Source organism: Misgurnus anguillicaudatus, chromosome 2, assembly GCF_027580225.2.
Source record: "Misgurnus anguillicaudatus chromosome 2, ASM2758022v2, whole genome shotgun sequence".
In the NCBI taxonomy this organism is placed as follows: Eukaryota; Metazoa; Chordata; class Actinopteri; order Cypriniformes; family Cobitidae; genus Misgurnus; species Misgurnus anguillicaudatus.
Genome location: NC_073338.2, coordinates 40,948,906 through 40,967,371, shown reverse-complemented (window position 1 = coordinate 40,967,371; position 18,466 = coordinate 40,948,906). Strand labels below are relative to the sequence as shown.

Genomic DNA, 18,466 nt, shown 5'->3' with positions numbered 1-18,466 from the left:
ACATTAAAACAAAGGATCAACATTAGGGTGGTCCTTATAATGGGTCAAAACATTTTTTTTAATGTTCAACTCTCACCGCCTAAATGTGTTAGGATATCAATAAAAACACACTATAAAATGTTTTGAATTGTTCCTATCTAGAGGTTGCTCAAGGCCTTTTTTTTGCAAAAACTGTACCATTTAAAAATGCACAACACACATAAAACTTGCTTTTTGGAGGGTAACTTTGTTCCAGTCATTTTTAGTCTCTTCTGATACGAGTACCAACATAGCGGACTTGCTTCGTGTTTCTTTAGCCATTGTCTCAGTGTATATTGTCTATTGTGCTTTTTTCACTTTGAAGCTTTCTTGCATTGAAAGACATATCACAACTAAAACAGGAGTTTTAATTGCATGGAGCATGGTCAAATATACAGAGCCCCTAAGGTGACATTGGAGTAAAAAAAATCTAATTTTAGTTTCATGTGATCACGCGAAACCTTCATGTGCAGAATTTTTTTTAAAGTTTAGTTTTAAAGATACATTTTTTTAAAGTGATAGTTTCAGGTGCGCACGCGATAGTTTCAGGTGCGCATGCAATAGTTTCAGGTGCGCACGCGGAACTAAACTTTATTTAATTTTTGCTCCATGTACCCTTAGCTTAGGGGCTCTGTACAAATAAGTCCATTGCTGCCATAAGTCTATATTATTAAACAATTATACATGCTAACACAAAGTATCACATAATACACGAATGTGTTAAACTTTAAAGGTCTTGAGCAACCTCTAAATATTAATTGAAATTGAAAAAAAATTGGCAAGTTTATTTATTTATTTATTCAAATATATTGGTGGGGTGAGAGCATGAACTTTTAAAAGTTGAGAAATAAGGACCACCCTAATCAACATGTATAAAGAATGATCTTCTCTATACATGTAGATGCATATAATCCTGAATTATATTACACTATTATAACAGTGGACACAGTTATTTATAAGAAGATATAGGCCTGGGCCCGGTTGCATAAAGCACCTTAAGTGTAATTTTCCCTTAAGTTGTTTCCTTTTAACTTAAGGGTGTTGCAGAAAAACCCTTAAGTTTTTTCTGTTGTGTCTCCATGGCAACGATAGTATTTTATAACAACAAACCGGGGTCACTGTCTTAAAACACTTAAAGATTACCCTTACCTAAGAGAACCGTTTAAGGGATTATATGCAAAACTCTTTAATTATTATCTTACAGAAGTTAAGGGGAATTTACCCCTTAAGTGTCACACTTAAGGAAAAAACTTGGGGTGCTTTATGCAACCGGGCCCTGGTTTCACCGACAATTAAGTGGATTTTATTAAAAACATTACTGGTGTTCATCCTGAGACAAAACAATGGCACTGATGTATTTTAACGTATTTCAGTGCAAGTTATTTTCAGTTAAAGGGATAGTTCATCCCCAAAAATGAAAATTCTGTCATCATTTATTCACTCTCGTCTTGTTACAAACCTGTATACATTTTTTTGTTCTGATGGGCATGAAGGAAAATATTTTGAGCGGGGTTTGAAACCGGGCCAATCATGAGCCCCATTCACTTCCACAGTATTCTTTTTTCTGTGGAAGTCAGTGGGGCTTCTGATCGGTTTGGTTTGGATCGTTGCTCAGGGTGTCGTCCTTCGTGTTCGTCAGAACGGAGACATTTATACAGGTTTGTAAAAACATGAAAGTGAGTAAATTATGACAGATTTTTCATTTTTGAGTGAACTATCCCTTTAAGACAGCTCGTATATTCTTTTTAGTCTGGGATCAGTCTTTAAGCATTTTCTGTGAAACCAGGCCATAATAGATTTCAATGTGTACCAGAAAGCACAATAAATAACAAATTTACCTCGTATTTCATATACAGGCTTCATCGAACGTGTTACTGTATTTTCTTATTACCACTAGGTGGAGGACTTATACTTCCAGTTGCAATGGGAGCACTTTTAGGACAGGACTACTGATGCAGGGTACATACTATAGTAAACAAGCATGATTTTTTGTTAGCTATATCCACAGTTTTAATTGCTAATTTATTGTACTTGTATAAATTAACAGTATATATAAGCTATTTAATTCACAAATTCATTTCGATTGATTAAATCTTGTTCAAGAGATAAATGTACAATGATTTAATTTGTATTTTTTCTTGAAATATAGTCATAATATTCATAACATGACACATCTTCATTATTCTTCAACTACACTGCCGTGTCATATGGCATCCCTATAGGGCTCTATAGCGTCTATCATAGACGACAGCTTGTGTGCCATTTCATTTCTTTTAATGAAGACACAATTATTCTCATGATGTCACAATATTAGTCATCCGGCATGCGTCAGTGAATTGTTTACAGAAAATGGCAGCGTTTTTTCTCTCATGCTCAGATTTCAGCTGGATGGACCACCTGAAAATTAGATGTGCAAAGAAATAGTCCCATGTTAAACTGTTCTGAAATCAATAATCAATGTGTGATATTTATATATGGTTGTCCAGATGTAGATGATGCTGTGTAGAGTTGAACTTAGGGTCAAAAATGCATCATGGGTAATACTCAGCACAAAAGCAAGTGAACTCACTGTCTGCACATGTTATGGTTTACAAAAAGTGGCTCCAGGTTGGGATCAGTAGTTTGTTTACTCAGTGATAGCTGTTTAATCCACACACATGGAGCTTCCTGGCACTATCATTTGGTATCAACCAGATTCCAGTCTTTGGGAAATTCGCTAGAATCCACTCATGCAAATACACGCCGAAAGACACAAAGACAAGTCCTTGTTTTGGCTCATCCCGAACTCTGATTGGACGTGAGCAGGGGCCGTCTCTTCCCAGAGCCTAACAATATATCTGATGACTCACATGGCAAAGTCATGACGCATTCTCCAGTACACAAACATCCACGCTGACGTGAACAACAAATCTCAGCCGCTGCTTGCTTCATCTGGTGTGACACACAGCCGCCTTCCATAATGTGATGACTTGGGGTGACAATGCTCGGTACGTGAATACTAACTGGTCAAAGCAGAGAAAGCTCATAATGCATCAACTCAATGTGAAAGATGTCATTATGAATGCAGAGGTGTGGGCTGCCAAGACATTTAATGTGACTGGAAATGACTCACTACATACAAAGACGTTACCACCACCACCACAGCTGCCCAAGTTATCGTCAGCTGCATATCTGAGTCGTCTTTTACCATATTTTTTATTTTAATATTAGTAAGCACAAAATGTGCCACATTGGCTTTTAATGACAAAAATAGCCTAGTGATAGCCCTTTGCATGTACAGTTCTTCAAAAAAATGTACTTGGGTTGACAGCAATGACAAAAAGACTGTGGTTTCCCACTGCTGGTTTCTTACTGTCCTGATCTGGGAATAGCAGCTATTAATGTCAGTCCTCAGTTTACTAAAGAGAGGAACATGCATCAGTTAAACGATGCCATATGGCAACGGCCCCATACCTTTGTAGTGTCACAAAACTGCATACTAAACATTAAACGTATAATTTTAAGCCTTATCATTCAGCATACCGTACACATGCTGGTTTAGGATAAACGTGTTAAAGTGATTTAAAAGGGCTCCAGTTGGGGACCACAAATAGATGACCTTGACAGATGTCAATTATACATGTAAATGGTAAACCTTCGGACGGCGTAAATATGGGTTAACCCTTTAAATTTTCATTTATTTGAAATGGATTTTACACAGAATGAACGGACAAGTGATGAAAAATAATTACTTTCACACAACATAATGTAGTTTTTTAGTATTTACTATGGTAAACCATAATTTCTAGATACTATAGTGTATGGTAGTTTTGAATCATACCATATTAAAGTATACTACAGTATTTACTAGTTTTAGTTTTGATACTTACTATAATATACATTAAGGGGACAGTTCACCCAAAAATGAAAATTCTGTCATAATTTACTCACCCTCATGTTGTTGCAAAACTGTAGAAATTTCTTGGTTCTGATAAACACAATGGAAGATATTTTGAGAAATTTTTGAAACCAAACCATTCGTGGACCCCATTCACTTCCTTAGTAGGAAAGAATAATATTATTCAAGTAAATGGGGTCCACAAATGGTTTGGTTACAAACATTTCTCAAAATATCTTCCTTTGTGTTCATCAGAACAACAAAATTTATTAAGTTTTGTAACAACATGAGAGTGACTAAATGATGACAGAATTTTCATTTTTGGGTGAACTATCCCTTTAACAAAGTGTAGAATTTAGTAGAATATACAATTACTATACTACAGTTTACTATAGTAAATACGAAGTATACTACAGTACTTTTTCACGTGAGTTAGTAACCTGTGACAAAATCTACACTTACTGGGATTTAGGACCATAATATGTTTTATACACGATCAAACACACGCATACAATATGTGACGTATGATTTTGATTAAAGGATAGTAGGGGCACCGTCGTTAATTTTCATTGGTGCGAAATTCCACGTGACCTTTGACTTTGCGGGAATTCTGAGATCACACGCGCTGTGCATGCAAGCCAAGGATGAGCATTAAACACACATCTTTAAATAATTTCTGCAAATACCACATCATAAACACGAAGGATGATGGTTATGTTGCTGTCAACAAAAGATACGTGATAGCAGCGTTAACTTATACACGGTCTAACTAACAAACACACGGTAAGTCGTGCACGAACAAGCAAATCTCTGTTAACGATTTAATTTCACATAATGTTAAATGCCGTAAAAACGTACAGTTCGTTCGCAAACCTTCACTCGCAAACCACATCGTACAACTTCCAGCTCTAAACTGTGTTCAACACTTATTTTTCCCAAACTGAACCAAGAAGCGCGAGTGGACGGTTTCAAGCTCCCCACTCTGTGAATTGATTCTACTATGGGTCTGCCTGAAAGACAGCTTCCAGAGGCGGGGGATAAAATACACATCGTTTCTACTTATACATAAAGCATTCAAAAATTATCTGCTTAAATCATTAGGTCGGTCGCTAAATGGAAGTTTTATTTTAGTTTAATCTTTAAACATTACATTTTAAGAACTTTACGGTTTTATTGATGGTACACAGGACCTAGAGTGTTCCCGCCTGCGACAATGGAACATTCCACAATTTATTCCAGGGAAAGACTGACAGTTTTTTGGGTCATGAAGCAGCTGTTCGAGTCAACGTCTCGCACTCCCTCCGCGGGAATAAGAAATTAGTACATTTGAAATTAGATAACCAAGATTTAAACGCAAATAAACACAAATTCAATTTCAGATTATAACATGCAAAACAATCATATTTATAATGTGCGTTATTTTGGATGTGTTTATTTATGTTTTTAAATGTTTAATGCAAAGGAATGAATATTTTCACGTCCTATGCTGAATTCACTGTTTGGCCAATATTTGAAGTAAGTATCATTGCAAAAGTGTCTTATATGGTCAAGTTTCACGTTTTGTGGTCAAGATGTCAGTGACAGTCGTACATTAAAATGGTTGATTTGATGCTCAGGCTGTCATTAGGTACTCAACAGTACGTTATAACGAAAGAGCAGGTTAGTATTTATGCTGAGGTTTATGTCAAGATCAGAGCTGTTTTGTCACTGATAGATAATATGTTGACTGATGCTGAGCATCTGAGTTGAGATAAGCATGGTCACTTGCCACCTCTTATGTCAATCTTTGTTATCAATTATTCAAATGGAAATGACTTGCTTGCAAGCTTATCATTGGTACGCCTCTGGGACTTGCACTGGCCAGTTGTGAAAATACCCATCCACAATAAATGCATAATTCAGTCAAGAGTATTGCACACTTTATGTGCATATATTATCTTATCCATACTTTGTAAGGGATTGTTGCATACTGACACTTTGTCGTCAGTATGAACAGCTAAGTGCATGCAGTGTAAACTGAAAAGGATGAGGGTTAAATTGGTGTGAGAATAACTTCTGTCTATGTTTGATATCTTGTGCATAATACAGTTTTGTTCTGTCCTGTGTTTCAGTAACATGAAATCTAAAGTATGAGATGTCCCTTCCGATTTCGCTCAAGAATACCTGCCACTGTCTTTGCATAAAATCGCTGCAGGACTCTGCATGTACAAAAATTTTACTTTGAGAATTACTGTTGTTCAACCATTTTTATGAACTCTCTCTCTTCATTTGTTTTTCTTTCATTGCAGATTACGATCGATCAATTTAATTGGATGTATAAGTAGAGTGTAAGCAGGTGGTGTTGTGATATATTCCAAATTTGCTGTGTGACATCACGTCTGTTTCCAAGAGTAGAGATTGTTTAATTTAATCTCATGTCTTTTTCATTTGACCAGGATGCTTTACCCTTTGTGCTACACCAGGTTTGAAGCTCCAAGTTTCTGAGAAACAAAGGTACCCCATTTGTAAGTTTTACCAATAGACCCTTTTACAGTTGGTAAACATTGTGACGTATTTGTGTGGGCGGGGCTTAGCTGGAGGCAAAAAGAGCCGCGGAGGCAATGTTGACAAGCTTAAGATAGCCCGTTTTAGGAGGGATTTATTAAACATGGATGCTGAAGCAGTTTTGGAAGTGTCCGAATATGTAAAATCACTGATTCGGCGGGACCGTGACAGCTATTTTTGTAAATTAACTCTTAATTGCGATTTTAACCAGGTTTTAGATATTTCCTAGACAACATATGAATTACTTACAGGTGGTTTGGGTAATTTTGTCTAGGCTTACTGTCTAATGTAACCTATCGCTGGGCTAACTATGATTAGCAATGTGGATTATTTTAAGAGACTATTCAAAGGATGGCACACACATCTATCGCTGTATGTTTGTTTAACATTTAAGCTAAACAATAGCGCGGTTGGCGACTTTTCACCTATAAAACAGAAACTTGCTTATTTGTACTAGATAAAACCAACACAGCAGTACATATGCATAGATTATTTTACCTGCTATGATGTGTGCACTACATTCTCGAGCATTATTTATGATCGTCTCCGTCCAGTCTGTACAAATGTATAAAAGGCTCCATTACCATGTATCTTACGTTATGGCCCAGTAGAAGCAGTTTTTGTAAAAATAGGCTAACGATTGCGTCATAACCTGCGACTTTCTGTTGCACAGTAGAGAAATTACCGTACGGACTGAGAGAGAAGCTCACAGGCAATCTTTTACTGACTATGAGGCAGTCGGGTGGACGTGAAGGCAAGTCAAGGGGAATTATTAATCAGAATACTTACCAAAATTTGCTCCTGTTCACACTCGCCATCTCTGCAAGATTCGGTGGGTGATTCAGATTTCGCGTGGCACGGCTATTAGAAGACTTACAATTGTCAGACAGGTTGCTCACGTGACATCTACGTTATTAAGCTCAGTTTGAGTCTGCGCAGTACGCTCGACACCCAGGAAGTGCGTGCTTCTAATCGACTTCACTTGTCTCCGTTGAATCCAATGGGGTCGCTGTGTCCATTTCTTTTACTGTCTATGGTCTATACAGGTTTGAGGTATTTTTAAATGTACACATTTAGTTAACTGTGTGTGTGTTTGTATTACACAATTTTTTTAAGTTATGAAGACATTTTTTGGTCCCTATGAGTAAAATAGCTTATAAAGCAAACTAAATGATGTTTATTTGAAGAATAAGGGTTCGGCAAACTAGTAGTTTCTCTCTTTTCTCCATTGAGCTCATTTAATTCCTATTGAGATTTTAAAACATAGCATAATTATGACCAGGACCACTTAGAGAAATGTACATGTCACAGATTGCATTAAAGGGATACTCCAGCCAAATATCAAAATTAACCCCTGATTTACTCACCTTCAAGCAATCCGAGATACATATGTCCATGATCTTTCAGACAAACACATTTGGAGTTATTTTAGTAAATGTCCTTGCTCTTCCAAGTATTATAATGGTGGAAAACCGGGATCAGGGAACAACTTTTGACTTAAAACCCCAAAAAAGTGCATTCATCTTTCCCAGAGGTGATCCACATGGCTCCAAGGGGTTAATAAAGGTCTTCTGTGGGTAATCAATGCGATTGTGTAAGAAAAATATCCATATTTCAAACTTTATAAACTATAACAACTAGCTTGCGGTAACGGCATCATCTTGGACTTAAAGGGACAGTAGGATTTTCCTCCATCTAGTGGTGAAATTGTATTTTGCATTCAAACGAATAGTGCTCTCTAGCGCCTCGCTTTTCCAAATGCGTGTTGCAACCATAGACCGTAAAAAAATATGGACGTAGTGTCCGTGACGTCACCCATTGGTTTGTAAAGATCGCTTTTGAAGCTTAAAGTAGGCGTTGCCTGCCGTCGCCATCTTGGCCGCGCGTCCCCGCGGAAAACCGAAAATGGGTAAAGAGGCGGGACATGGATGAAGCTGAGGTGAAACCACGCCCGCCTAGCGCGAGTCTAGTGACAGCAGTGGCTGTTCAACCGACACTCAAGCGGCCACGCCCTTAATTATGCAAAAGTTTAAGGCTTAATATAATCTAAACGGGTGAGTTACAAAAAAATTCACCCCCCTCACAGTTGTCATGAAGGGCTAAATTAGCTATATAGGTCAAAAACACGTTTTGTACCAGGCTGTAAACATATTATTTTCTACTGTAAAGTTGGCCATTTTTAACATGGGAGTCTAAAGGAATTGACTCCCTTTTGAAGCCAGCCTCAAGCGGCCAGTCGATGAATTGCAGTCACTTCCGTGTTGGCTTCATTAGAGAGATCGGAAGGTTGCCCCTCGGTTGCAACTACGGTAGCCGTTATGTACTCACTGATGTCCCTTTAAGAGTTTTTGCGTAGTGAGCGCTCATTGACATTAGCAGGTTGCACAGTGACACTCATGAATCTCATGAATTCCAGGATAGCATCGTTACCAGAATAGCTGCCATTAGTTATTACAGTTTATAAAGTTTACAATATGGATATTTTCTTACAATATCACATCAATACCTTTATTAATCCATTGAAGCCACGTGGATTACTTCTGTGAAGATTAATGACTTTTTTTTTTTTTTTTTCCCGGATTCCTTGCTTTCTCCCATTATAAGCTTGGAAAAGCAAGGACATTTAATAAAATAACGACAAATGTGTTCGTCTGAAATATGATGGACATATGTAGATTTCTTAAGGGTGAGTAAATCATGGGTTAATTTTGATATTTGACTGGAGTATTGCTTTAAAGGGTTTGTTTCCCAGGGAACACATACTGATAAAATGTTGCTTTGGATAAAAGCATCTGCCAAATGCATACATGTAAATGTAAAGTAGTTTGATCCCAATTTACGACCTGTATTTTAAATCTAAAAAGAGTAATTTGATTCTTTCAAAAATGTAATCACAAGTTTACAGATGTGCACACACAATTTTTCACACATTTGTATTTATTTTTTTTTGTTTTTTGGCCATGTTTTGATGTGGTGGTGTATAGAAAGTGGGCACTGTTAAGTGAAGTCAGGTCATGAAGCCTTATTGTCATTTCAATCATACTGTAAGTGCAGACACTTGACTACATAAAAAAGTATATCTTTAGCCACATAAAGTGCATGTGTGCAACCTATTGCAAACAATGCCAGACAAGAGACTGTGCAATAACAAAACTACAATATGCATGCAAATAAAGTAATAAAAAAGTTTTGACTATGGCATTTAATAGTAATTAGCTAGTAAATCTACATTTAGATTTTTGCATTTGGCATACGATTTTATCCAAAGCGACTTACAATGCATTCAAGCTATACTTTTTATCAATCTTTCTTGAATCAAACCCATGACCTTTTAAGCTGCCACAGGAACATGTTTGGTGAGGTAACTATAAAAATACAAAGCTTGTATTGTTTGCATGTTGATACAGGTCAGTGTAGTATAAGGTAAATGCCGTTCCTGGCAGGAACACAGGAGTTTGCTTCCTTATGTCTACCAGAAGCCACTGGTGTGTACAGCTATCGTAATGCTTGTTAATGACAAATATCCTTGACCACTTTATACCCAGTCTGTCCATTTTACGCATAGACGCTCGTGTCTACACCATCGTCAGGATGGTATCTTTTAACACTTACATGACCCTCTCTCCTGTGTTAGACAGGGTGGGGTGCGGGGTCCCGCAAGGCCCTAATAGGGATCATATGTGGAGTCAGCATGTAGACAGAATCCAAGACCTCTGGCCGCACAGAAAAACCCTGTCAGCAGCGGATCTCGGCTAGCCAAACGGCTAAAAGGCTGAGATTTGATTTGATGACTTTGCACCTCCACCTTCTCTTTGCACTTAATCGTTTTTTCTCCTCTGTTGTCTAACCTGTGGTGCCGAGGTGGTCGAAGCTGAGCTGTCTGCTGCAGGGTCCTAATCTAATAAAATTATGGCTTCACACCAAATCTTCCCAGTGGATTCATCCTCAGTCTTTGGTTTCTCTGTGCAACAGACAGCAAGAGACGCTAATGCTGAGTGCTCGGACGAAGAGGCTGCTAAGATGACGCAGAATTGGTTTTGAATGTCCACATTATGAGTCAGGGCTGTCTACATGCAGACCAAATCACATAGACGGCATGCTTAAGATGCGACACGAAGTTCGGTTTTAGAAACTGCTTTCCTTTTTTTTTTGACAGTTGCATGTAACTTAAAGAGCACCTATTGTCCCATTCACGTTTTTTACATTTCTTTGGTGTGTAAGTGTGTATTAGTGCATGTTAACGATATGCAAAAGGTACATACCCCAAAGTAAATGATGACGTGATTTATCGTTTCCAACGTAAATCTCTTTTCTTATGCTGCGTTTACACCAGCCGTGGTAGAGGTGTCAAGCGTTAGTGATTTCAATGTTAAGTCAATGTAAAGGCGCGTTGATGCGCGTCTGGAGGTCTCGCGGCGTGAATGAGGTGTTTGGCGCTGTGCGGTAGACGCAATTCCTCCTCATTCGCGTGTCTAGTGGCGCGAATTGAGCGTCTGGCGTGGTATGTGCGAATGGTGTTTTTTGCAACCAAAAAAATGCACATTTTGCGTTTGACGCAAATTTGCGGCGGACTCCCAAGTTGAAAACTTTGGCGGATTTTCGCACCGCATTAACCAATCAGGAGCCTGCTTGCTGCTGTGGCGGCAGCCCCGCCCGGAGTCACTCATTCAACATGAAGGAATGCTTGATATTTGAATGCGAATGCATTCAAACTGTTCAAGCGGCAAACTATGCGCGGTAGACGCGATTTTGACCCCTCAAATGCGGTTGGTGTAAACACAGCATTAGACTACAACAAACACACGGATTGTAGGCAACAGTTTACTTTCTGGGATTGGTGATGTAGTAAAGACCGACATTATCCTAATTCCTCCCACTTCGGACTCAGTCTATAAGTTAAATCCTGTCAGCATTGCATTGTGAGCGAATCTTTCAAACATGGTAAGGAGCGTCACATTTACGGCTGACGTCAGAGGTATTCAGGCCAATCACAACGTACAGATTAGCTGGCCAATCAGGGACACGGCGCTTTTCAAATCCATGAGTTTTGTACCATATCAGTCCGTTTCAGGAAGAGAGTGAAATCTGGAGCTACAAAAATGTACGGTATGTGGAAAACAATGTGTTTTTTAACTATAAACCAAGCGAACACATTGTATTATACCAAATACACAAAATAACGTTGTTTTTTAACAATGAAACAGGTGCCCTTTAAAAGATGTTTTAACTCTTTCCCCGCCAGCGTTTTGCCAGCCAGCTGCAGCATTTTTTATGATTTTCACAAAAGTTTAAGGCCTTCCAGAAAAATTTTCTTCTTTAAATATATAAACATACAATATATTAAATGAAAGAACAGACTCTCTGCTTTCAAAAAGTTTCATTCTATCTTCATTTGTTTATCGCCTCTCAAATATGTTTTTTCTTTAAATACCAAATTTTGAGCAAAAAGCTGAGATAATTCCATTTTTGTAAAGGACTTTTGTTAGAGATCAGATTCAGAACAACGATCAATGAAGATATTTTGAGAAATGTTTGTAATCAAACCGTTCGTTGATTAATGTTTGTAATCAGCCCTATTCACTTCCATATTAGGAAAAAAGAATACTATGGAAGTGAATGGTGCTCACAAATGGTTTGGTTGCGAACATTCCTCAAAATATCTTCCTTCGTGTTCATCAAAACAAAGAAATGTATAAAGGTTTGTCATAACACGAGAGTGAGTAAATGATGACAGAATTTTCATTTTTGGGTGAACTATCCCTTTAAGAAAACCTTTTCACCTACAATACTGTAATCTTACATGTAAATACTATGGGGGCAGTTTCCCGGACAGGGATTAGACTAGTCCTAGACTAAAATAAATGTAAGAGCTGCCCAAACTAAAAACAATTTACACTGACATTTCTTAAAATAAATGAGTGCCCTTTGCTTTGTCTCAAAATGCGCGCCAGTAATGTTTTTAGTAAGGCATGTTTGTTAAAACTAGTTATATTTCCTAATTAAACTAAGGCCTAGTCCTGGATTAAATTAATCTCTGTCGGGAAACCGCCCCTATAAGTTCGGAATTGTCACTTAGTTAAAATAACAAGTCTGGCACAAAGGTTGAAGACACCTTTAGTGACGTGTTTGCTCCCACTAGCAAGCATTAAGGGAAGCTAATGAAGTTGTTAATCAGATCTTCCCAATCAGATGCTATTAAAGCGCATGGATGTCTTTAGCATTGCAAAGTGTTTACAGACAGGATAAACAGTAGCTGACGGTGTAATCTAGTGTTGAAAGAGTAGGACATGTGTGGATTACTGCCGCTTTTACTCTCTCTATCCCCGTCTCCATCTTTCCCCGTGTTCTCTTACCACCTCAAGACATTTCTAATTGCGTTAAATCTCATTATTCACGCCCGGCTTTCGGGCTGACACCACATGCTCCTGTATGTCTCAAAACACATCACCCTGTCTTGCCACTGCGGTTAACACTCTGCCTGATGGTTGAAAGAAGAGAGGGATTGGTTTCTCCACAGAGGAAGTTCTCTTTACTTTTCCCAGACCTCCCTCGCTTCAACATTTCATTGAGGACGTGTACTGAAGTGTACCCTAGAAACACTCCTTATATTGTACGCAAACGTTTTCCAGAGAAATCTGTGAATGAAATGCCGCCTCTGCATAGTAAAACGAGAGCCATTGGGATAGACAGATGTTGGATTTGTTTGCATGAGTCTGTTTTATAGTTTGGCACTCTGCTGCAGTAGAAACAAGTCACAGCTGCGGTGCAAAGTCTCAAAGGTTACTGTTGTACAGAGCAGGAAGCACAGAGCAGACTGATACATATGTGCAGTTTTATTTCTTTTGGATATTTTCTGTGTTATTGTAACTAAATATATAAAAAATAATTTTTTTGTATTTTGCAATAGAATAGCTTTTATCTAAAACGACTTGTGCATACAAGCTATACGTTTACACAAGTGTGTTTCTTGGGAATCGAACCCACAGCCTTTTGTGCCACTATCACAGTGCTCTATCAAATTTAAAACAATTGGTAAATATTTCACAAATTGTTTTTCACTGATCAGGAGACATTAATTAGTGATGGGACAATATATTGAGAGGCCGATATATCGGGAGATATTATGCCTTTGTTATTATCGGCATTGGCCAATAAATCTTTTTAATCGACCAGTAAATGTCTCTATTACTTCAATTTGATGTTTGTAATAAAAGTTGCACTCAATGTAAAGCCAAAGTCTGATAGACAGTAAAAGTCCAATCATTATTCACTTTTTAACATGACGTTATGTCACATACAACACCATACTAGTTTAACCCTTGTGTAGTGTTCATATTTCTGTTACTTAGACAATGTTTGTGGGTCTAGTGGACCCACTGTATTATTCGTATCTTAAACCAATGCAGTCATACAAATTTATGTATAACTGTTTACAGATGAGTACTTTAGCCTTATTGCAAGTAATATAGACATAATTTATGGTTAATATTTGTCATTTACCACTGGTAGAGGACAATTTATAGATTAAAGTGCTATTCGTTTTTGTGATAATATGAAATAAGAGAAGAAAATTCTATTCTCCCCCAGATGTTTGTTTATATAAAATAAGTATTTTCATCACTTTTTCATCTCAAATAAGTTTTTCATCACATGATATTTAATTCTTTGAACTTAGTTTGAAATTGTACACATTTGTGTCAGTCTACACAGTACAAGCCTCATCTGAAAAGATGCAGTATCATAACACATCCACACTGAACACATAACCTGTTCATGTCAGCCTACACAACACATAAGAAGCAGATTTTTACTGTGTAGCTGTGTTGCATATGCATTTCTTGCATTTTATAGATGTATACTGTGTCTTCCTGTCCATCTTATGTCCACACACACTGCAGTACAATGTGTTGCTTTTGGCTACAACCTAAAATGATGAAAATGCTTGGATATGAAATTTTACTTTCTCTATTTCTCACTCTCTCTCACACACACACACACACACACACACACACACACACACACACACACACACACACACACACACACACACACACACACACACACACACACACACCATAGGTTTTGTGGTAAACTCATGTGTTCAGGCCAGGAATGGTAAACAATACACCAATTTACCATGATTACTACACTTTTACTATAATCCAACCATGGTTATTTTTTGTAAGGAATATAATCGTAAAATGTAGAATTGTTCCTTTTAGACAAAAGGTAAAGTTTTTGGGACAGTGAGGGCAGACAAGTGTTCATGCTTGATATATAACATGTTGTATCCTTGCGCTGTTACAGCAAGTGCCGAAGGCCAAAACTCTGACATGCATCCATCACATATGTACAGACATATATACAAACACACTCATGCACTCACAGGAGTCCCAGATAAGATAAAAACAGAGTAAAGTTACATAGCACATTCAATTTTCACTCTCTTATTACCCCCGGGTCCAGTGGACCCGAACACCACATATGTAATATAAATGTGTAGGGGGGTGTACAGTGTACAGTCATTATATAGTTGTTTATTTTTTTGTTGTTTATAGAAAATGAGCCAAGGCCAATGAATCGGAGGTTGAAACAACAATTAATTGCATCATTTTTCTTTTAGTAAACATTAAAAACGGGTCCCACAGACCCGAACACCACACAAGGGTTAAATGCAACCTGATCTCACAAATGTTTTGCTCATTTTCCGTGGCATTCTCACGGATCTCCTGTTTTGTCCTATTTTCTTGTCGCTTCGGTTTAGGGTTGGATTTACATAAAATGACATCCTTACCCAAACCCAACTCTAACCACAACGCCAGGAGACAATTGTTTAATGTTTAGAAAATATAAAAGAATAAATCAGAAAAAATAGTATAAACCAATACTTAAAGTGACATACTAACGCAAACACCAAATCTAACCCTAAACCGAAGCGACAATGGTTTGAAAATAGGAAAAAGCAGTTGAGTAACCAATCCGTAAGAATGCCACGGAAAATGAGCAAAAAATTCTCTGACTATCCCACGGAACTTTGTGAGGTCATGTTGCTTAAATGTTATGCATAACTAATGTTTTTTTAGTTTCACAAATTTTCAGTTTGTCTCTCATTTACTGTGATAACATTTGTGATATCGGCCAATCGGCTATACAGCTTTCTTAATATCTGCATTTGCCATAAAAAACATATTTGTCCATATCGGCCTAACAGTAATTATATTATAAATAATATATCAAAATTGTATTAAAAAGTCCTGTCAAAAGATTAATCGCAATTAATTGCATACAAAATAAAAGTTTTTGTTTGTATAATATGTGTGTGTGAGTGTGTAAATATTATGTATATATAAATACACACATACATGTATGAATCTAAGAAAAATTTTATTTATGCAAAATGTTTAAAATGTATATATAATATATAAAATATATGAAGATATAACAATTTTCTTACCATTGTAAAAAAATGTAATTCTTTTATTTTATATGCGATTAATTGCGATTAATCTTTTGATAGCCCTAGTAAGGGATAGTTCATCCAAAAATGAAAATTCTGTCATCATTTTATCATCCTCATGTTGTTCTAAACCTTTCTGATTAACACAAAAGAAGATGATTTGATAAATGATGGTAAGCAAACAGCTGATTGTAACCATTGACTTCCATAGTAGGAAAACAAATATTATGGAAGTATTGTGATTAAATGATGAAGAAGAAGTATTTATGAACACCCAAGGTGGTAATGCGGCACGACGCAAAGCGGTTCGTATTTGTTTTTCCTACTATGGGAGTCAATAGTTACAATCAGCTGTGTGCTTACCATCATTTATCAAAATATCTTCTTTTGCGTTCATCAGAAAAATTAAACGCATACAGGTTTAGAACAACATGAGGATGAGAAAATTATGACAGAATTGTCATTTTTGGGTGAACTGAAACATTCATGAGGCCTTTTACACGACAATGTGCGATTTGACTGTTCGCTTATACAACACTCAGTCCCTCCAGAAAAACGCGATTGTGCGATCGCGCGATATATTGCATAATCAGTCAAAGTCCGCATATTTATGCGGGGCTGCATTTTTTCCAAATACGACGCACTTTCGCCGCATTAATTACATATTTCCGCGCGCAAAATATGCGGGGCTTGCATGATTTCATAATCTCTGCATTTTTGTAGCAAACAGTCACATATATATTAGCAGAAAGTTGAAAAATTTTGCATTTACTTCCCAAAAGCGCAGCCGTGTCCTTTATTGCCATGGGAACGTTATGAAGTGGTGTGATTATGTGACATGAACATCATTGCAGCTTTTGCAAGTTTCCTCAGTTTTTGCAAGTTCCGCAATTTTCGCAAATTCCCGCAAATCCATCGCATAAATTGTATAAATATCCCGCATATTCCATCGCATTTTTTAAGAAAACGTGCCGCAAAATCGAGGATTTTTGCCCGCAACAATCACAAAAAAACTCTGCGTTTTTCTGGAAGGACTGAACAATGGCTTTTTGGGGTCCTGAAAGCGTACATTTTTTCTTTCTTTTAGATTTGGGTATTTTGCTGTTTTATTGTATTTATAAAAAAAATACATTTTTAGGATTTTATAAGAGTGAAATTTTGTATTTTAAATTTATGCAATAAAACTTCACATATGAATCTGCTTGCTCTGTGCTTTCTGCTCTGTACAACAGTAACTTTTGAAACAAGTTTCAAAGTGCACGTTTTTGAAATGACATCTTGTTACCCCAGTGTTAATACGAAAACACGAATCTGTCATAACTGAGAGGTCATGCACATAAACCACCAACATAACTAAAACAAACATTGCATCCCACAGGATTCAGATACTTAACACTTCTTCAAAGAGTTTACAAAATTTTACAACTTTAGGGTCACTTAGTAATAAACCGAACTCATCATCCATCTAAACAAAACTGCTTGATGCTTTTGCCGTATTGATTGTTTGTATTTGTCGCTCTGTATAAGAATGTGTATGTGTGATGGCGTGTAGTGTTTCTTTACAAAGTAACAATGCCATCTTGGCTGGCGTATAAAGATAGCCTAAGTTCACTTTGAAATCCCTGATGTTTGATTGCAGACTTTTGTATCTTGACACTCCGAGCACAGTTTGAGATTCTTAAGGAGACACATGTGAGATTACCGGGCTTTTTTCTCAGGAGAAAGCAGAAGTTTAGCAAAAAAATCTTTATGTGCTCTGCATTTAATCTCATCTGTGGAGAAAGAATTGAGATGTTTAAAGAGAGGTGGCTTTGGGTTTCTTTTCCGCAGAAGTGTTTGTGAATTTAAAATACCTCTCAAGCACAAAGACACTTTTTCTCTCTCTTTAGGGTTACACCACTGTTTGTTTTAACATCCGGCTTTATGTGGGAATGATGAAGACTCCGCTGAGCGGAGAGAAAGTGTATCGGTGGGTTTGTCTGGAGTGCTGTCAGAAGTACCTCTCTAATGTTAATGGCTAAAGAGAAGAGACCTGGCCCTTTGTACCTCTCGCTGCCTGTAGTTTGTACACATGCTGTGCGTGTAAGGAAAAGAGGGTGGGGAGGAACACAGAGGCCCTGAAAAGGGTGAATAAGAAACTACTGCACTGGCTCAGGGCAAGACTGTCAACAATTTGTATTTCACTTTATTGAGACAAAACACACAGGCCTACAGCAGGCGGGTCTTTTGATCGATTGCTTCAGAAGGATCTGGTTATGTTTGTCAGTGTGTGAAAATTTGTCAGTGTGACAAAAATTGTTGGAAAATGATTTGTTGTATTGAATTGTTGGAAAATAATATATGAAGAGTTTGGTTCCAAAACGCGATAAACGCCATTTTTGAAAAAAATTAGTTACTGCCAAAATCAGTATTATATCAGGTCAGTAGTTAAAAGTAAATAATTAATTTTACGCAAAATCCAATACCCGCCGTGATATTCTGTCATCTTTTCTCCCTTTTTTCCCAAAATGCGACAAACGCCACTCCTGCTTTTTTACAGAACGCAATAAATCCATTTCTGATATTACAGC

The 18,466-nt window shown here is 37.3% G+C and overlaps 1 long non-coding RNA gene across 1 annotated transcript; it reads left to right on the top strand.

The window, feature by feature from the left end:
- Positions 1–4,465: 4,465 nt before the first annotated feature.
- Positions 4,466–6,904, top strand: LOC129442905 (uncharacterized). The gene is made up of 3 exons (XR_008644024.2): positions 4,466–4,678; positions 6,184–6,222; positions 6,331–6,904. It is a non-coding gene; the product is annotated as an uncharacterized lncRNA (long non-coding RNA).
- Positions 6,905–18,466: the final 11,562 nt, after the last annotated feature.